Consider the following 13,766-nt stretch of genomic DNA (forward strand, 5'->3'; position numbering starts at 1 on the left):
AAACAGAAAGACAGACAGACCAAAATTTCTCCGTTTAAGTATCCCAAGGAAGACTATCGTCTTTAAAAAAGCATAGCTTCTGAGCAGGGTCATGCCCCCTTGTTAGACCCAGTGTAGCTTTCATTGCACTAGTGGAGACCAACGGAAGGAAACTCAACACATTAGTGCAGTTTATCTGTAATTTTTGCAACAAAGGATTCATAAGGCTATGTCACAGTGATTAGTTGGAAACGTGTTTCAGAGCCACTTAACCTATATATGCCCAGTGTCCTACATATAGGACGCTTCTTTGATGCACTCTAACATCGCTATTTCTTTAGCTGATGACTAGCACCACCTACAGCACATCAAACAGGCCTCATTCTCAATGTATGCAAGCCTAGACATTGCTTGCTTTTCATGCTGCCACGTGCCAACCGCTTCCTCCGGGCAAACGCGTGCTTTGTGTGAAAGACGTCACGGAGAGGAAGAAGTGCACGAGAAATGCCGACCGCTTTCTCCGGGCAAACGCGTGCTTTGTAAGAAAGACGTCATGGAGAGGAAGAAGTGCAATGTCGGTGTGTACGTGAAATGTTTCAAGGCTTACCACACCCGCACATAGTACCCCTAATGCACAGTGTCCTAAATGTGTAGGACGACTTGAAAAGCAGTGTTGCGTTTACCTGGCAGTAAATAAAGAACTTGTGCTTTCTTTTGACGGTAGAAGTACACTTTTTGTGAAAAAACTATTTGTTTTGTCATTTTTTTCTGAGTTTGGGCATATATGGGTTAATGGGTTGTTATATTTTTAGGCGCCACTTATTTTTCATTTACGTTTACAGCAAGAAGAGCTCCTCTATGTAGTTCAATAATTATCATTTACTGACAAGTGAGCACAAATGCCTCCCGCCTTGTATTGCTGGCTTTTCAGTTTTTACGCCTCCCAGTAAAGCCACTTGCATTGTATTTAGCAGAAATTGAATGGAACTTGGAACAGAAACTTGAGCTTGTTCGCAGGAGTCCATCATGACAAGAGGTTATGCATGAAAATACAAACACAACAGAACGAGAAAAGATGTGTTGTCCTGTCCTCTTGTGTTTACGCACCTTACCGTCTTTCATATTCAAATGAAACCACTTATTCAGTGTACCTTCTGCTTGCTCGACATCTTTTCGAATATTCATTGTATACAGATTGGACCCTGCTCTATGTTAGAGCTTGTGTTCTGTTCGGCTAGATAAATCGAGTGTGATTACATTTAGAAGCGAAACAACAACGGGTCAGAGCAATATGAGTTCGTGTGGTTTATTTTATGAAGAAACGAGAGCAAAGCAAGGTTTAATAAACCCATTGAAACAAAGCCACGATGCTGCGCAGACATATTACAAATTATGAATAATGAAATCGCGACTATATCAGAACACCATCACACGAAAACTTGCGTCAGAATGTGCAGCATAAATGTGCACTTCAATGACGAATACAAGTTGTAAAAGGGCACAAAAACGTAAAACCATGCCTGTAGTAGCTGATCTGCAAATAGTTTGCCAAGGGGCTTATCAGCAGGTTTGGCTGAGAAAAAGAAAGAGGTCCCCATGTGATCAAATTATTTCAGTCCTTCAATACGGCATGCCTCATAATCATATCGTAGTTTTGGCACTAAACACCAGCAACTGTTATAATTGACATCATGCAATATGCTCAAAAGAAGCCAATTCCGTACTCAGCAACTTTTATGGTGTGAAGTATTTCATGATAAACAACTTTGTGGCAAAATCACTTGAAGTATTCACAAAAAACGATGTGCTGCTAAAATTGGGGATGACAAATTTGTGATACCAGCAGCCACTATCACAATGTCATCAAGTAGTCCCACCATGCTCCGCGGAATCCTTGTTGACAAGACTTTATCTTCATTCGCTGTATAGCACGCTCGACGTGGACTCTGGCCGACGCTATCTTTTGTGTTTGAAGTGCGTCACCTCTTGACATCTGCTTTCGTAGTTTTTTTAATGGAGGCCTGATTAATTCAATTAAACGGTCTGCACATATGTCATCAATCAGAAAGCCGCGGTCTGCCATGATGACATCTGAGACTGCATGGATCTAGTTCTTTAATCAGACAGCTTTGTTCGAATATAGCCTTGTCCGATGTTCGGCCCCCATATCCTTTACTTATGTGGGCAATTAGACCGCTTGGTGTAACAGTCACCATGTATTTGACTGTGAAGCCCTTCTTATAGAAGGAATAGCTCTGCAACGCGCACCGCAGACAGTTAGGCTGGCCTATTGAAATTTCTGTCCAGTCCGCAATGACACGCACGTTGCTGAACTGTTTAAAACACATGGGCAAATGCTCAACAACTTCTTTTGGTGGTACAGTCACAGTTAATGTCAAAACTTCTGACAAAAGCTGAACTGTCTCTGCAATTATGTTGCTGCAAGAGTCAATGAACAGTTAAAAAGGTGACTCAGGAAAGCTGTAGAAATATTATGCTTCAATTTTACCAGAGTTAGACCAATTCTTTCTTTTGCAGACAACTGGTGCCGTCCTGAGAGCGGATGAATCATTGTGTAGCATTTCACTGGAGCATCCAAAACTTCTATTGATGGCAGGTCTGTTAAAGTATTTATGTTGTTGCTATTTATCGTGTCCACAAACTTGTGTGGAAAAGAACCTGATGTCACTTGGACAGCTTTATGTTCGGTAGTTCCAGTCCCCGAAGCCATTTCTAGGAGGAAATGTGCCACATCTTTTTCCTCTCCAGAGAACTCTGCCACTTGTGTCCGGGGGCCAAGTTGGCAAGCACATTCCGGTCACAAGACAAAAGCAAGAGTTATTATATCTGGAATAACTGATAGCACTGACGTCAGACGTAGAGACATATCTTTTTTCTCACTGCTTTTTTCTAATAATCTATGTCAGCATGTTAAATGAAAAGCTTGAAATAGGAAGTCCAGAGTTTTTGTGTACGTAAGTTAAAGCACACACATCTCACGATAAGAAGCTTTTTGCAAAGTAAATCCAGAAAGCATAACCCATACTCTGAAACGATCGCGAAAGACGACAGTATTGCTTTTCGTGATGTAGAATCTGATGTGTTCAGTAACCAACCAGTGCAACGTCATTGTTGCACTAGCTGTTGGTGTTACGAAGGTCTCATAACACAGGATTGAGCATACTGTAAGAGCGCAGAGCAACCCGAGTGCGGCATTTTCGAGTGTATGCTGGCTTCCATACGCAGTGGTCAGGCTTAGCTGGGGCTACTTGAAATGCAACGCGTGTTGAAAGTGCTTTCAATGTTTCCTGTACAGTAGTTTAAAGCACAGTATAATATTTAAAGAATGCCGTTTTGTGTGAAATGTATTTTTGCTGAGAGCTTAACTTGCGTACTCAGAGAGGTCAGCTGTCGTACGCCACCGCAGCGACTTCATTTCTGAATCTCAACATGTTGGCGGCGTGCAATAAACCAGCAACGCATGGTTCATGTTCTTGGAATGTTCAAACCACACACAAAAAAACAAGCATTGGCAAAAGAACAAGTACTGAAAACACACCGAGGTAATGCTTGCTGGAAGCTTCAGTGCAATAATTACTACGCATTTCCACCAAGGCTTGAATACTGCCTATTTCCCCGAGATGCTATACTTCACCACCAATTTACAATGATCAGGGGTGTTCGTTTATTCCAGGCATATCAAGAGCACCGTCACATCGATGGAAATTGTAGATCGCATCCGCACTTTCCCAGTTTTGCTCAATATCCAATCAGTGCGCACCAAAGGCAACACTTATGCCTTTTGCGATCGTTTCAGAATACAGCCCCATGATGGAGTCTTGATAAAACAAGTTACCACCACAAATGTACAAAAAGATGTTACCATATTTTCCAAGTCCTTGTTGGTTACGTTGTGCACAAGGCTTTGGTTGAAGCGATTGTCATCAAGGGATGGGAGATCATCCTGTAATGTAATATCAAGTTTAGTCAAAGAAAAGAGTGGGCTGAAGTGTAAAGAAGTTTCAGGCAGCCGATTTACCATGGTTGGGCTGGCAGGACCAAGTACACCAGGCAATGCATTTGCTTCCGGTTTGCTTTGAGCAGTTTGTTTGCTCGATTCATTCTGTAATGCATTAACAAGTGATGACATTGTTATTTAACCCATATATGTAATCGTGGCTTATGTACAGGGATGACCACATCTGTGGTGAACACGTCATTATTATTCAAGCTGATAAAACTAGAACAATTGTACTTCGCAAGGAAAATATCCATTATATGTGTAATCATGATGTCGATAAGCTCAATATTAATTTTAAGAGTTAGACATCATTAGATATCAGCTTCTATGAGGTGTTCACCTTAGATGTGCACGATAAGTTCTGTGTTATGCGGTCAAACTAACTCACTCTGGCTGACCGTTCAGTACGTCGGCGAAGCCTCGCCTGTGACAACTCTCTTAAACGAGCATCTTTGTTCTCATCCTGGCATGGTGTCTTAGGTAGGTTCTGGCTTGGTACGGCGTTGATTTTTAGCCGTCTTTGCTGGCATGGGACATCTGAAAAATAAATTGTTTAAGCTTTATGTGTCGGTGTGTGTTGAATTTAGTTTTTCACAACAGAAACACAATGTTTTTAGGAAAAAGAAAGGGCACTTGCAATCAAATTAGGGTCATGTTTGGAGTGTTATGAAACATTACACACCGAACGTAGCATCTGCAAGACACAGTTTAAAGTTGCTTGTAATACAATAAAATGATGAATGCTTATGACGCTGACGTCAGCATAATCGAAATAATCTACATAACGCTACTTTAGGTACTAATACTGCACTTGTAATACGGTATACGCCAGCAAAAAGTGGATGCGGTTGGTTTTTTTTAACTTGCAAGGGCGAGTAAAATTGTCGCGAGGGTGGCGTGCATGTCACCGATTACTGTAATAAACCGGCTGAGTGAAATACCAACATCATATGGAGACATTCGTGCGTGAGTGGAAGACAAATCCGTACTCGTACGCGGAGAGCTTTTTGAGTGCACTGCGGATTCGTCCGTGCCATGCAAGAGACTGCGCTTTCAATAAGTGCTAAGGTTACAATGATCGCTTCCCCGAACTTGCTGGTACGCCAGTAGTAAACACTAAGACTTCCTACACCCGTTCACGATGCGCGAGCGTTGTGCTGGAAAGTGCATAGGACGCCTTTCGGGTTGCCGCCACGTGTAGTGCAGAAGACGCGGACAACGCAGACACCGTTCAAAGGTCGCACATGTGCTCGAACTGCGGCATGATACATGCAGCAAATAGTCGCAAGTGTGCCGAATAGATCAAGTCCTCGTATTCCGGTTAACATACAAAGAAAATAAGGTTGAGCTCAATCGTCTAATGCACATGGCGTACCGAGACCTCGCAGTGCCGCATTTGTTGACATACTTCAGGCGCCGCAGCGACATGTGAAGTCGCTACAATGGTCATCTAATAGGTTCTAGTTAACAAGTTTACACTAGTGGATCACCTGGAAAGAAGAAATCATCCCGTGCAAAATGCCGCGAGCAAACGGTCATCGTCGGCGTCACAGCCTTGCCGATGCGAAGATTAATTCTAATCCACCGCGCTCTGCGGCTTCGGTCTTTGGCCTCGGAAGGAAACGCATGAAAAGAAATAGCGCTATCTTTCCATCTCGCAGACACGCACTGAGGAACACAGCAGAACTGCTTGGCCGTTCGTTTTTTTCTTTACTGGCGGCTCCATCTTACCGCCCACGACTGCAGCCGATACGGTACTTATGGCGTCCGGACTGTTTTGGACCTCCGTGCGCAGTTTCCTCCCACTGCCGCTAGGTGCCGCATGAGTTGCTGGAGTCGCGAATATAAAGCCAGCTAAACGGCCACGAGTGCGCCATGAGCATGGCATGTAAGTCATGTCGTACATGACATGCATATCACGATTTTCATGTTACCACCTGTCATTTATGTTTGCCATACAGTCACGTCGCGCAATACCAATTTTATTGCATATCAAGCGAGCGAAACGGCCCCGAGTGCACCATGAGCCTAGCATGTAAATCATGTCCTACATGACTTCCATATCATGATTTTCAAGTTTCCACCTCTCATTTACATTCATCATACAGTCGCGTCGCGCAATATCAATTTTGGTGTATATCACGCGAGCGAAACGGCAGCGATCGGACAATGAGCGTGGCATGTAAATCATGTCGTACATGGCTTGCATATCATGATTTTCCCGTTACCAGCTCTGATTTATGTTCTTCACACAGTCTCGTCGCGCAATACCAATTTTGGTGTATATCAAGCGAGCGAAATGGCCGCGAGGGCACCATGAGCGTGGCATGTAAATCATGCCGTACATGACTTGCATATCATGATTTTCACGTTAGCACCTATTATTTACGTTCATCATACTGTTTCGTCGCACAATACCAATTTTGGTGTATATAAAGCCAGCGATACGGCGGCGAGTGCACGATGAGGGTGGCATGTAGATCACGTCGTACATGACATACACGTCATGATTTTCATGTTACCATGTGTCAGTTATGTTCGTCATACAGAAATGTCTCATCATATCAGTTTTGGTATGTATCCATTCATTTAAACGGCCACGAGCGCCCCGAGACCATGTAATGTAAATCACGCTGTATACATGAAATGCGTGCCATGATTTGCACTTTGGGACCTGTCACTTATGTTCGTCATACACTCTTGTCATGCCATACCAATTTTGGTATATATCAAATAACGAAACAGCCGCAAGAGCCCCAAAACCGTGGCATGTAAATCATGTTGTTCATGACATGCATGTCATGATTTTTATGTTATGACCTGTCATATACGTTCGTAATGCGGTCATGTTATGTCATACCAAATTTGGTATACATCCCATTAACGAAACGGCCAGGAGAGCACAAAGTCGTAGGCGGCTAGATAGATAGATAGATAGATAGATAGATAGATAGATAGATAGATAGATAGATAGATAGATAGATAGATAGATAGATAGATAGATAGATAGATAGATAGATAGATAGATAGATAGATAGATAGATAGATAGATAGATAGATAGATAGATAGATAGATAGATAGATAGATAGATAGATAGATAGATAGATAGATAGATAGATAGATAGATAGATACGCTCAAAGTTGCAGAAGTTCGCTAAGAAATACTTCGCATATAACTTCCCATTTAAAAGAAAGAACGCATAGCATAGCCTTGTATAGTAGAGCAAAGCGAAGTGAGGGTGGGGAGATAAAGCATTGCAAAGCCACGTATAGTATAATGGTATAGTGAGGGGGGTGGCAGGGAAAGGAGAAGGCCACCAGATCCAGTGTCTTCGCAACACTAGTGCGTAGCTCCCCCAATCACTTTAGAGTGAAATGCACTTGGGAGCAGAATAAGGGGATGTTATTGACGCCTCTGTATAATTCTTTTCTTACATGTAATTATCCTCCACTCTCATAGCATTAATATATTCATAATTGCCTTTAAGGCGCAAGAGAACACGATCACAAGAAAGAACACGGGACAGGTGATCGTGTTCTCTCGCGCCTTAAACACAATTATGAACGTGCACCAATTCGCCCAACAATAATTTATCTTAAGTCACAGTGTCAAAGCGGCTTAAATGGCTCGCAGTGCCATTTCCGGAATGTTGCTCCGGCAACACGAAGTAGGGGCAGCGAATAACGTTTCTTTGTTAGACAATGAAACCGAGGAAGGCACATGTAGTTTTTAGCGTCACTCATCGACTCGACAGACCAACACGGCGACGGAACAATGCGAGAACACTGCGCCGCCTTCTTTACGCACAGCGCCCACAAAATTAAGACGCTATAATAGCACCCTTTCGAACGCCGCGGCTTGAGAAACACACACACCCAGCAAATGGACGTGTTGTTCACAAGTGCAGCCGCAAAACTGTCCTAGTTTCTTGTCGGGATCCTTGGCCAACGGCAGGCTGCTTCCTTCTTCAGTGCTATTTTATTTTAAACGCCGGCAGGCTCAAAGTTTCAGGCCCGTTACGTCGCAGAGGTGACGTGTGTTACTCGACAAACTTAGGAACAGCCTCGTAACTGCTGACCGTTTCGAAAAGCTCCGCGGAAGTGACTGGCTCCATGAAGCGCTCATTCGGCGACATAACAACTGGCATGTTCCGCTGTGAAGACGCTGGTGCACTCTGAGTACGACGTCCTAAACTGCCGTGTGAGAACGAGGTTAAGTTGCGGAACGGATGCAACAAAGCACGTTGCTGTTATTCAGCTGACCTGTGACGCAATTATAATCGCCACGAGTTCTCGAAATAGAGCTTCTGTATATGATGAGCCTTGCGGAAGTACCCTTCGTATTTGTTGAATGTGCACGCCGCAAAGACACAGAAAAGCATCGTGTGGCCCTTCGTATAGCCAAGAACAATGTGGCGCACCACTCATGGAGAAAAATGTGATACACTTTAGGAGCATGCGTGGAAGTAAAATGCATTCACTCAGATACGAGTGGTATTTCCTTCGGTAGAAGCCATAGAGTGTCCTACTACCAGGAGCGTAGCCAGACATTTTGTACCCCCAAACTCCCTGGTTACGCCCCTGCATACTACTACCTAGAGTGAAAACTGGCGCTGAAAGCTGTTGTATGCATCGGAATGCTTACAGCAGCTCACAGAATAGAACAATTGCCCCGGGCGCCACTTGGGAGGGGACACCGAGCCGAGTCCGCCTAACATGTGCCCGGCGACACAAACATGGGTCCGGGGACACAAACATGGGCCTGTTTTCAGTAACAGGAAATGTCTGTAATGTTACATTTTTTTTGTTCTCAGTAGCAGTAAATTTCTGTAATTTCAAATATTTTTTTCTGTTTTCAGTAACAGAAAACTTCTGTACCTTGAAATGGTTTTTTCGGTTCTCACTAACAGAGAATTTCTGTAATTTTACTACACTGTTGGTTTCTTAGTACAGATATCTTCTGTGACTTGACAAGCTTTTTTTTTTTCATTTGTTCAGTACAGGGAGTTTCCGTAATTAAAATGAGTTTTCTGCTTTAAGTAACAAGAAATTTTTGAAATTGTATTTCTTTCTCATCGCAGCAACGTCAGTTCACAAATATTCTGCAATTTGACAGGTTATGCAAACTTAAGCCTGTTTCACATGCGAGCGAATGAGCGGCGGGGCCCGCGGCGATTGAGCGGCGACAGGACGCTCGGACGCGGCCTCGTTTCACATGCACCGCTTTTGCGCGGCGCGCGCCTCTGCGATGCGAGTGATGGTTGTGGAAAGCGCCCGTTACCCGCGGGATTCCTTTCTCAGAGTTCGCTTGTGTTGGTGCACTTGGGTTGCAAGTTTCACCAGCCTTCTACTTCGGTGCTCGATTTTCACGCGCCCAAACCTTGAATGACGAAAATGTGCAGTGTATCAGAGTGCAATTAAACAACTTCAGTAGTCACGTTTATTTCTGTTCCAGCTTTCTTTTTTTACCACGCAAGTCTTCTTGCACGCTCATACACTTGGCCATGGAAAAGCAAAAGAAAGAATTGGTTTTTGTGCTTTTAAGCTTTCACAGTGCTTTCGGTGGCTTTTGCTCTCGAATGCCGCAAGGCGTTGGTGCGCCGTCTGGGCCGGCAACCATTGCAAACCCACAATGTCGTCGTCTGGGGGGCTCGCATTTGTCGTCTTCGGGGTACGTGACCATTGAAAAAAAAAAAGAAAACAGTAAACTATTCGAACGTGCTGGGCCAGAGTAGTAAAAAAAAAACTGAAACATATCCTACGACCAACAAGTGCGCAGTGCCGTAGGGTCCCCCTGTACGGACCTGTGTTGGTGCCACGATTCGATAAAAATACAAAAGAACAAAATGACACGTGCAAACGATTTGTTTGCTTTGATGGAAGCGCAGTAAAGAACAACAAAAGGAAAAGAACGGCGTTTCTACACTGCCAGCTCGTTACAGCGAATGTCGTCTGCTAGGAAACCGAGTTCGTCCTGGCGCACGCGCCCGCTCCTCGACTCCGCCCCTGCAATCACGTGCTCTCCACGTCACTGCTCTCCCATTGGGTGACCTTGGGCAGACGCTCTGCCGCGAGCGAATTTTTCCAACTCGTTACGAGCGTCCACTGGTCGTTCTTAAAACCTGTTTTTGGCCTCCCGCGACCGCAGCCGCTCCGCTCTTGGAGCAAAATCGCTCGCATGTGAAACAGGCTTTAAAATGTATGTGGTGCAAGAACAGAAAATCTCACAAACAGAAAGCACCACAATTTTTTTGCATCTGCATTGTCTCCTTTATAGCACGCATCCTCTCTCACAAATTCGTTAATTCAGTACACCATAGAGTGAAATGCAAGCAAGTTTATTGACATGAAACAAAGGAGTTCAGGCAGTTGCCAACACGTGCATCTTAAAATACGAGAGATGCGCACACTATCCCAAGCGGTTCTATGCGTTAATCGAAGGTCGCAGGTTCGGTCCCTGCCAGCGGCATGTTATCTTTTCGTCCACTTTGCTTTCTTCACATTTGCTTCGTAATGACTACAAATAACATCCCCTGTAGTTGCCTTGGCTTTCTTGTCTGTTGTAATTAATGTTGTGCGTAGCAAAGAAAAACAAGCCATTACAATTCCCGTTTCGTTCCCTATGCCCACAGTATCACAACGGGTCCAGATTAAGGAATCTCCCGGGGATATTGTTCGAGTTGGCAGGCACAGATGTTTAAAAGTCAAGTCCTTGAGGAAGCTAATCAATGACGCTACTTTCGGGTTCATGGGCTGTTTCCCTCGCGTATGCTCAGTCTTGGTGCCCTTTCCGAGACTGACAGTGGCAGTTGACCTAAAAAGAAGAGGCAATTCTGTTTAGCAGTCCAGAAGTACCTAAATATTCTTAGATACAGTGTAACTACAAAGTTACCTACTAGCACTTCATTAAGAATAAGCTTTTCTGCATACATTCATCTCTACTTACATTACGTTCACTTTAAATACAATATTGCCACATAAGTCTAAAATGAAACTCCTAACCTATCTAACACTAAAATTAGAATTTGAACCTTCTAATGTCTAAGTACTGACAGCCATTATGTTCGTGGATACTAGCAAGCAGTACACCATAAAACAGGTAGCTTCTCATTGAAGGGATAATGGTTTAGTTTTAGTAACTTTCTTCCAAAAACGCTTTCTTTTCCTTTTAACTAAATGAAGCCATCTCAATAAAGGTCCGTAAGAGACAGTAGGATTGGGCGTGTTGGTATAACATGACAAAGAGTCAATAAAGGTATTTTACGTGAGCAATATACCATACATTTTTTTTTCAATGTTACCGGAAAGCTAGAGTTATTGACCAATATATTGTGCCCAAGATGTAGTTTCAATCTCACCTATGAGTGAACTCCAGGGTAAGACTTGCCTCTTTTGGGTAGGCAACGTTGACGCAATGTCTGCCAGGAATAATATCTTGAACGCCTCTCTAGGACTACATGCTTGCATGAGAGGAACGTCGTCAATGCGACCTGTGAAGGACTTCGCTGTCAGGAAACCACCACCTGCAAGATGAAAATTTGGGTTCAAGATTTACTCATACTTACAGTGGCGTACCAACTCGTTCGCGAGTGGGGGGGCTGGCGTTGCTACATGTACATATATATATATATATATATATATATATATATATATATATATATATATATATATATATATATATATATATATATATATATATATATATCCCCCACTCGCGAACGAGTTGGTACGCCACTATAAGTATGAGTAAATCTTGAACCCAAATTTTCATCTTGCAGGTGGTGGTTTATATATATATATATATATATATATATATATATATATATATATATATATATATATATATATATATATATTATTTGATTTGAGGTGATTTATTATATTCACAGAGCTGATCAGATGACTTGCTTTTCAGAACTGTTTGTTTTAAATCAAGGAAGAACCTGCACAAACAGATTGTGCAGGCTGAGCCGTCCTACACCGCGACAACACAGCAGTGTTTAATAACATTTGGAAATATTACCGTGAAGTTTAATCATCATCATCATCATCATCAGCCTGTCTACGCCCACTGCAGGGCAAAGGCCTCTCCCATGTTCCGCCAATCAACCCGGTCCTGTGCTTTCTGTTGCCACGTTATACCTACAAACTTCTTAATCTCATCTACCCACCTAATTTTCTGTCTTCCCCTTACGCGTTTGCCCTCTCTTGGAATCCAGTCAGTTACCCTTAATGACCACCGGTTATCCTGCCGACGTGCTACGTGCCCGGCCCATATCCATTTCTTCTTCTTGATTTCAACTATGATATCCTTAACCCCCGTTTGTTCCCTGATCCACTCTGCTCTCTTCCTGTCTCTTAAGGTTACACCTATCATTTTCCTTTCCATCGCTCGCTGCGTCGTCCTCAATTTAAGTTGAACCCTCTTTGTAAGTCTCCAGGTTTCTGCTCCGTAGGTAAGTACCGGTAAGATGCAGCTGTTATATACCTTCCTCTTGAGAGATAGTGGTAGACTACCATTCATGATTTGATAATGCTTGCCGAATGAGCCCCATCCCATCCTTATTCTTCTAGTTATTTCACTCTCATGGTTCGGCTCCGTGGTTACTACCTGTCCTAAGTAGACGTACTCCTTTACAACTTCCAGCGTGGCTCCGTGGTTACTACCTGTCCTAAGTAGACGTACTCCTTTACAACTTCCAGCGTCTCGCCACCTATCGCGAAGCGCTGTTCTCTGCCAAGATTGTTCCACATTACTTTAGTTTTATGCATATTAATTTTCAGACCTACTCTTCTACTTTCCGTATCCAGTTCAGTAATCATGAGCTGTAATTCGTCTCCCGCGTTACTCATCAATGCAATGTCATCAGCGAAGCGCAGGTTACTGAGATACTCTCCATTAACTCTTATCCCTAATTCTTCCCAATCTAGGGCCCTGAAAACCTCCTGTAAACACGCGGTGAATAGCATTGGAGAGATCGTGTCTCCCTGTCGTACGCCCTTCTTTATTGGGATTCTGTCGCTTTCTTTATGAAGGACTATAGTGGCTGTGGATGCGCTGTAGATGCAGTGCCGATGCAGTTCACTGCCGATGCAGTGAAGTTTAATAAGTACACCCAAATTTAACCTGATCATCTGAGCATTGCATCAGTAAACTTCCCTGTCTTAGTTGGCGTTGTAGATACGACGAGCATGAAGAACCTGCTATGACTCTAGTACCTTAAATTCTCACTTATTAAACAAAACATGCGGCTGACAAAGCAAGGTACTTCGAAGATGTCTTCAGGATAAGCGGAGTGCCAATTTCTTTACTCTTAGAGCCCCCTAATATAAAGTCTTTCTTAAGAAGAAGACCAAGATCAGTCGATTAATACTTAAGCAAACCACGTTGAGCAGGTTGTGTATAGCTATAAGAATATAAATGACTACGAATTTATATAATAGGTGTCGTTCCTCACCCTCCTACTTTTCCCAGCTTGGGTGGGGGGTGGAAGAAAAAAATGTCGCCCGCATCTTCCCACGGGGGGAACTGGAGTAAATGCGTCGCAGAGTGGTGGGGGTATCGCGTGAATGTTGCAGAATTGGGTTTCGCAGAAGCGTCGCGCTGCCCGAGTGATGGATCCGCTGCTCGACGTTCACGAACGGTTGCTGCTTCTCGAGCACGACGTTCAGGATCCACAGCCCGTCGTTGCCGTTTCGCAGCTCCTTCTCGTTCCCCGAATGAAGGATCCGCAGCCCGTCGTTGCCGTCTCGCAGCAGCTTCTC

The 13,766-nt window shown here is 43.6% G+C and overlaps 1 pseudogene; it reads right to left on the reverse strand.

Annotated features, from left to right (window-relative positions):
* Positions 1-1,769: 1,769 nt before the first annotated feature.
* LOC125758901 (uncharacterized) overlaps positions 1,770-13,766 on the reverse strand; it is a 36,746-nt pseudogene continuing 24,749 nt past the window's right edge.

This window comes from Rhipicephalus sanguineus, chromosome 6 (assembly GCF_013339695.2).
Source record: "Rhipicephalus sanguineus isolate Rsan-2018 chromosome 6, BIME_Rsan_1.4, whole genome shotgun sequence".
NCBI classification, from domain to species: domain Eukaryota; kingdom Metazoa; phylum Arthropoda; class Arachnida; order Ixodida; family Ixodidae; genus Rhipicephalus; species Rhipicephalus sanguineus.